Source organism: Alternaria atra (genome assembly GCF_907166805.1).
Source record: "Alternaria atra isolate CS162 genome assembly, contig: 24, whole genome shotgun sequence".
Lineage (NCBI taxonomy): Eukaryota > Fungi > Ascomycota > Dothideomycetes > Pleosporales > Pleosporaceae > Alternaria > Alternaria atra.
Genome location: NW_025091322.1, coordinates 542,874 through 550,174, shown reverse-complemented (window position 1 = coordinate 550,174; position 7,301 = coordinate 542,874).

Genomic DNA, 7,301 nt, shown 5'->3' with positions numbered 1-7,301 from the left:
GGCCAACGCGTACTCGACTAAATGCTCGAAATGCTGGCCTCTAACGCTGCTCTCTGCTATGATTACGGGACGGTTGCAATAATAATTAAATTTTACAACATAATCTGTAAATAGTAGTTTAAAACGGGCTGCATTGGGCTATGGCCACGCCTTTATATCTCGCGTTATGGACGCGTCTTTGCTTTTGGTAATGGCTGGTCGTTATCTCGGAACGCCTCCGAACCTGGCTGTCTGGGGTATCGCGACGTTACAACGCTAACCCTAACGCTAACGTCGAAACCCTTACCCTAACTACGAACACGAAACCCTAACACTATTAACTACATTAGCTGTAGGGCTGCAAATGGGTGTTAACGTGTAGCTTAACGCGCTAATTAACATATCTAAATTTTAGAGCTATTAGCCTATGGGAACCTAACTGGTCCAGCACCTTAAAGTCTTCTGGGGCGAGCCCCCCGTGACGAATTCAACGCAGGTAAATGTGTATATTGCAGCACTAGATTATCTGGGGTCAGGGCTGATCCCAAATAGCGCCCTGGGATAGAGCTAATCCGCCAACGGGATCTAAATCCAGTCTACCTCTGAAATAATAATCCAGTCTACCCCCAAATCTCAGATGTACACGCTGTACGCGTAGTTTCTATCCCTAACAAAGTATTCCAGTCTTATAAGACTGGATTTAGCGCCCTGGGATAGCGCCCTGGGATAGCGTTGGCGGTCGCTGCTCGCTATCTCGGAACGACTCCGAACTCTGGGGCTGGGGTGTTGTGACGTCACACACCTAACCCCAACCTCCGAACACGAAACCCTAACACTATCAACCCCATCAGCTGGGGGGCTGCAAATTTGTGTCAACGTGCAACTTATCGCTCTAATTAATACATCTAAATTTTGGAGCTATCGGCCTGCAGGAACCTAACTCGACCGGCTTGCGAATGCTACTCGACCCAGCCCCCATGCTCAATAATACGCCGAGTCTGGTATATCTAGTCCCTAACTAAAATGAAACCCTAACTCGACTAAGGGCTGAGTCGACTTAACGCCCTGGGTTAGGGCTTGACTCTCGCCATCTACGTGCAGATCGCAGCGGGTCAGGATGGTTGGTGTAGAGTCATGATCCATGATGATGGAAAATGCAACACGGCAACACGGCAAGCAGGGAAAAGAGACAGCACCTGGGAACCACAGGACGACAGCAAGTAAGCTCTTCCAAAGGATGAGCAGCGGGGCAATACGTAAGGAGTGGTCGTGATCGTGTCGGCAGGGCGACGGGCGCTCATAATAACAATTACAAAGCAGGCAAATCAGGAAGCAACACGCCTACAGAGTAAACAAGCGTAGATAAAGTAGGCTTAAGAAGATCGGAAAACGAGAAAAAGGCTGCTGGTAGAGCAAGGATAATAAGGTGTTGTTTGTAGTACTGGTCGCGTTGGCGACGCGTGCACGGCCGTTTTTCGGAAATTTAACAAAGGTTCTGGGTCGGCACGGACGTTTTGTGGAAGTTTGATCAAAGTTCTGTGGACTATTAGCCCAGTAGAAAGATGCGACAATGTGTTTCTGGTCTTGGATGTCTGTTCGTGTTGGTCTGCCCCTTCGCTCACCAACCTCCATTATCATGCACGTTCTCCCCCATCTTAAGCATCCCATACAGCGAATGTCAGTCACATGTGATCACAGAGTCCCAATGCCTCCGCCATGTTCTAGGCGCAGTAGTCGGAGCTCTAGCTCATTCTTGGCGGTGCGGGGGATAGTCAGGAAGGCCCAACATGTCAAGATAGGCGATGAAGGCAACGGTCATGTGATTTTAGCCACGTGACTAAATAGCGCTACTATTTAGTCAGAAGCCTAGCTTGAATAATACGATAACTCTTACACCCCACACATTTTGACACAACAAAGCGATTTTGGCGGCGGGCTACGAGAAATACATCAGAGCTGAACCCTCGAGATGTTCCACTACATTCCGGATGCGCTGCCATTGTTGATCCTGCAGCTGTTTTCTAGACTAGGTTTCTGACAAACTGATGTTCCACTGTTCCACGATGTGGTAACCCTGCAGAACATCATTCGAGCGCAGATAACGACATATTTAGAGCATGTGTCGGTGGAAACGTGGCTTGTAATGGCTAAGCTGCTGATGCTACATATATCCCATCATTGAACATCACAATTGGTAACGACTTTAAGAAGCGACTTTTGTTGGAGCTCATGTTCTAGCGCGAAAACAGATACCTTGATTCTATCAAGGTAAACATACGAAAGGAAGAAACACGGCAATAACGCAACGGGCATCTTAGTTTGTAACAAAGAACTTGAAAAGTGTCAAGCAATAGAGTCTTTATAGATACGAGATGCACCGCGATAGTGGAAGTAGAGGTATATTGCCTTGTAAGACTAGAGACGAACCGCTGTCGAGCCACAACAGCGGTAAGGTAGGCTAATATACTGCGATTGCTTGGCATACCGGCCCGAACGGGCCCGGAGTAACCTGGTGCCTGACATTATTCCCCTTCTTAGACTCGATCGACCCGATCAAGGCACAGTTAGCCTAAGCTAGATTGTAGTAGCCCGTAACAGTCCCTACGGGGTCTGCTACGCCTAGTATCAAGAGAGGTGATTAGATAGGGCAGGCCCGAGTTCCGGGTGCGGTTTTCACCTTCACCTCGACCGATTTAGGAATTCTCGAAAAACTCCAGAATATCCATCTTCACCTAGGATTCAGGGTCCAGCTAAGCGAAGGCCCAAGCTTTTGGGTATTCCTGGCCGATCTGGACCATCTTTCCTATTCCACACTCCCCTCGACCGTCAATTGTGAGTATTTTGCCCCATTCTGGGCAAGGGAGGGTAGCGCCAAAGGGCCAAAATGGCCCTTTCTAGCGCGATATGGGTGAGAATGGAACTAACTGGCCCATAGGCGCCCCTCTTACGCCCCATCGAACCCTATCCGCCTACTTCGCCTCGACTATCCCCATATCAGCCCAGTACGGCTCATTATGGCCGGTTTCTCCAAGCCAGCGGCCTCCAACAGCTATCTTCCCGGTGCTGGCACTCAGTCTTCGTTCTGGGTCTGCACCGGCTGCCTCTATTCCTGGGTCGCTGGTGAATTCCTTTGCCTGGGTCAATATGGCTGCTGTTTCCCTGTCCTTGGCGACCATAACAGGGCCGACTTCGAGGGACGTCTTCGCAACATCCCCGGTTTGCCTGGTGCCGTCCAGATCCTCGAGTGTGGGCGCTGTTTCCTGATGAATCGCCCCTGTATTGCTGTAAGTGGCCCCTTTTAGCACGTTCTACCCCATTATGGCGCCTTTTTGGCGTAGAAGGGTCAGCCCGCATTGTTACGGGCCATTCTGACCCTTTCTAGCCTCCTAACAGCTGGTTCGTCGACCTGGCCGCCATTGAGGTTCTGGTCAAGGAGCTTCGCGAAGGTCAAGTTACGATTCCTGGTATTGGTGATGAGGATGAGGTTACTCGAGATCTCACCGAAGATGAGCGCCTACTTCGGAGGCCAAGATTCAGCGTGAGCTTCAGGGCGTCAAGCGGGTACCGAGAGGTAAGTGACCTAGAATGCCCCATTGTGCCCCCTACCGGGGCACTAGAGGTGTCAGTATGCCCTATGATTGCCCATAATGACCCTTTCTAGGGCTTATGTTAACATTTTGCAGCAAGTTGTATGCTCCGGCTAGTCAGCATCTAGAGTTGCATAATGGTCGTTGCCTCAGCACTCATGATCCCAAGTCCGGAATTCGCCCTAATGATTCTGGTCAATCCGCCGATTCCAAGGCTGCCAAGCAGCAGGCTATCCAGACCATTCGGAACAAGCGGGTGGCAGAAGCGGTCGATCAGTACGAAAAGACCGGCAGTTCCCCCAAGAAGCCCGTAAGAGGACCCAGAAGCCCCCTTGTGCCCCTTATCGGGGAATTTGGGCCCTATATGGCCTATTAGAGCCCGTTATGGCCCGTTGCTAACACCCGCAGGCTCCTGGAAAGCGCATGACCAACACCGCTATCGACATGAAGATTGCTGAGATTACTGCCGTGGTCAGCCGGAAGGAGTCCGAGCATGCCGCCGTTCCTCGCAGCAAGAACTCCAGGTCCATTAAGGCTGCCCTCACTAAGGAGATCAAGGGGCTGGAGAAGGAGATTGAAGATTTCATGGCCCAAAAGGCCTAGGATTCGATGCTATGGGCCGGTATGGGCCCCCAAGGGCCTCTGGTGGCCTGAATGGGTAGTAGTGCCTCTTGATGACTGAAAACGACTTATGATGGGAAACTTTGGGGTCCTTTGGGCCGGAATGGGCCGGATTGGTACCCCATAGGATGGCGTTTTATACCCCTGGGCTATGGCCCTTATGCAGTAATATGAAGCTTGACTTGCATCATCGTTTGACTTGTGAATGTGGAGATATAGAATTGTAGAGCATTAGTTGCCCGCGATCCGGTCAGGTTGGCTAACGGAGACAGATGTCACATTATGTAGCCTAGAAGGGGAATACTGGCCCAATCCGGCCCGAGGCACCGTTAAACACCCCAAAACCCCTCAGGAAGGGGAAAAAGGTGAAGGTATGCCCCCGTTTGCACCGGAATGGCCCGTTGTGGCTCAACTTATCCCCCTTCTTTACGAGACCGTCCTCGGCCACGCTTCTTAGGCTGTGATTTAGTGGATTTTCTTCTTTGTTGGATTCCTTTGTTTTCCCAGAACTTTTTCAGTGCGTTGCCGGAAACATTTGCTCCTACTTCCCAAGAATTCTCCTCCTCTGAGTAGCCAGCCCATTTGATTAAGTATTCCCACTTATTGTCCTCGTTACGCCTTCTGTCTAGAATTCGCTCCACTTCATACACATCGTCCCCATATTCGCGCAGAGTGTCCTGAGCTGGCACATTAGGGTGTGGAATGGCCCCTTTTGGGTCGTATGGCTCTAAAAGCGACGCATGGAAGACGGGATGAACTTTTTGAAGACCTGGCAGGTCGACCTTGAACGCCGATGGTCCGATTTGGGCTGTAATCGTGCCTGGGCCTAGAAACTTCCAGTCTAGCTTTTTCTTTGGCCTTGTAGAGCGGATATGTCGATTGGAAACTAAAACCTGGTCTCCCACCCTAAAAGGGATTAGAGCACGGTGCTTGTTGGCATACTCCTCTTGGTAGGCATTAGCTGCCTTAATCTTTCTGCGGCATTCTTGCTGCAGCTCGATCACCCTTTGGGCGACTTCGGTTGCCATAGGGCTCTCTCCTTCCCCTAGGGCCATCTCGGGCCAGTCTGCACCACGAGGGTGCCTGCCGTGGTAAGCCTGGAAGGGTGTGACCCCTGTGGTGGAGTGTACACTGTCATTGTACGCGAACTCTCCTACTGAGATCCACAACGCCCAGTCGTCCTGTTCTAGGGCACAAAAGCACCGAAGATACTGTTCCAGTGTTTGGTTTTGACGCTCCGTTTGCCCATCCGTCTGTGGATGGAAGGCTGACGTCAAAACCCTTCTAGCATTGAGATAGTGAAGGAACGTGTCCCAATGTCTAGAGTTCATCAATGGACCCGATCCGATATAATTCGCTTTGGAACTCCATGTAATCGGATAACCTCGCGTATCCAGCCCTGTGCTAGATCAGAGCCGTCCCAATCGGCTCGTGCTGGCAGTAATGGGCCATCTTGGTCAATCTATCCATGATTACCAGGATAGCATCATAAACTACCCCAGATATTTTGCTAGGAGGTAGTTCCGTGATAAAGTCCATCGTTACCTCCTCCCAAGGGTAGTTGGGGATTGGGAGAGGATGAAGGAGTCCATATGGACGGTGTCTAGCTGGAGTAGACTTTTACAAATGAGGCACTCCTTGCAATACTGCTCAACGTCTTTGCGCATGCCCCTCCAAGAGTAGTGTCGCTGCAGCTTTTCTAAGGTGCGTCTCGCTCCAAAGTGGCCTGCCAGCGGGCCATCATGGCACTCCTGGATGGCCTGCGACTTCTGCTCGGCGGTTCTAGGGTATTGTGTTGTCCGCCGGGTGGTTCTGGCCCGCTTTGGGCCGGAAGGAGCCTCTTCAGGCTCTGACTCGTCTGAAGTAGCCTCTGAGTCCTCATCCGTCTCCTCCCGTTCCTCCATGTTGCGGGGGTCTGGGATTTGGCGCTGTTCCTTCAGTTGAAACTCCTTTAACGCGTTTGTGAGGACGTCTTGTTCCTCAGAGCGTAAGGCGTGATGTCCGCACCGCAGCTACCAGTACTGACTGTTGGTTGCCGTGTTTAAGGAGGTCCTTCATTGGCTGGACAAAAGCTTCGTTGTACTTCTGGGCTGGTTTCTGGGCTTCTGCCATGTAATCAGGCCTTCTTGATGGGCCGTCGGCCGGGTTAGTGGCCCCTGGTCGGTGAACAATGGTGAAATCGAACCCAGACAGTACAAGGTAAGACCTCACCTGTCGGTGGCTGAGAGTCTTCGTCTCCATGAACCATTTTAGGTTCTGGTGGTCTGTGTAGATGTCGAAGTGGATGCCTTCGAGGTATTGGCGCCAATGCTCAAGGCTTTTGACTATAGCCAGTAGCTCTTGGTCATGGGTGCCGTAGTTGTACTCTGCCGTGATGAGCTTGCGCGAAAAGAAGTCGATTGGGCGCCAACGGCCCATTTTGCCCTCTTCTGGGTACCATTGGCTCAAAATGCCAGCGATTGCCCCTCCCGAGGCGTCAACTTCTGCCTTCGTTTTCCTGTGGCGCTCAAAGTGAGCTAGGATTGGGATTTCCTTAAAGGAGTTCTTGAGCCTCTGAAAAGCCTCTTTGGCTTCTTTGTCTAAGTCTACTACCTGACTTTCCTCCCTTCGCTGGGCGTGGCCGCCTCTGGCCGCTTCTGGCCCCTTCTGGGTCAGTTTGGTAAGTGGTAGGGCAAGTCGGGAGAAGTTGGCTATAAACCGCCTGTAGTAGTTCATAAAGCCAATGAATACTCGGATTTCGCGCACCGTGCGCGGTTCCGGCCATTCAGGATTGTCTGAATCCTCTTCTCGTCGACTTCAATCCTTCTGGCGATACTATGTAGCCCAGGTACTCAGTGCGCTGAGTGTGCCACTCGCACTTTAGAAGCTTCAAGAACAGCTTAGCATCGCGCAGTCGATGCAGGACTTCCTTGACATGCTTCACATGCTCTTCTTCTGTGTTAGAGAAGATGAGGATGTCGTCTAAGTATACAATACAGGTCACATCAACTAATCCTGCAAGGACTTGGTAAATGTAGGCCTGGAACTGCGCAGGAGCGTTCGTGAGGCCGAAGGGCATCACAGTATACTCAAAATGGCCATTACCTTGTACGGAAAGCTGTCTTCCACTCCTCC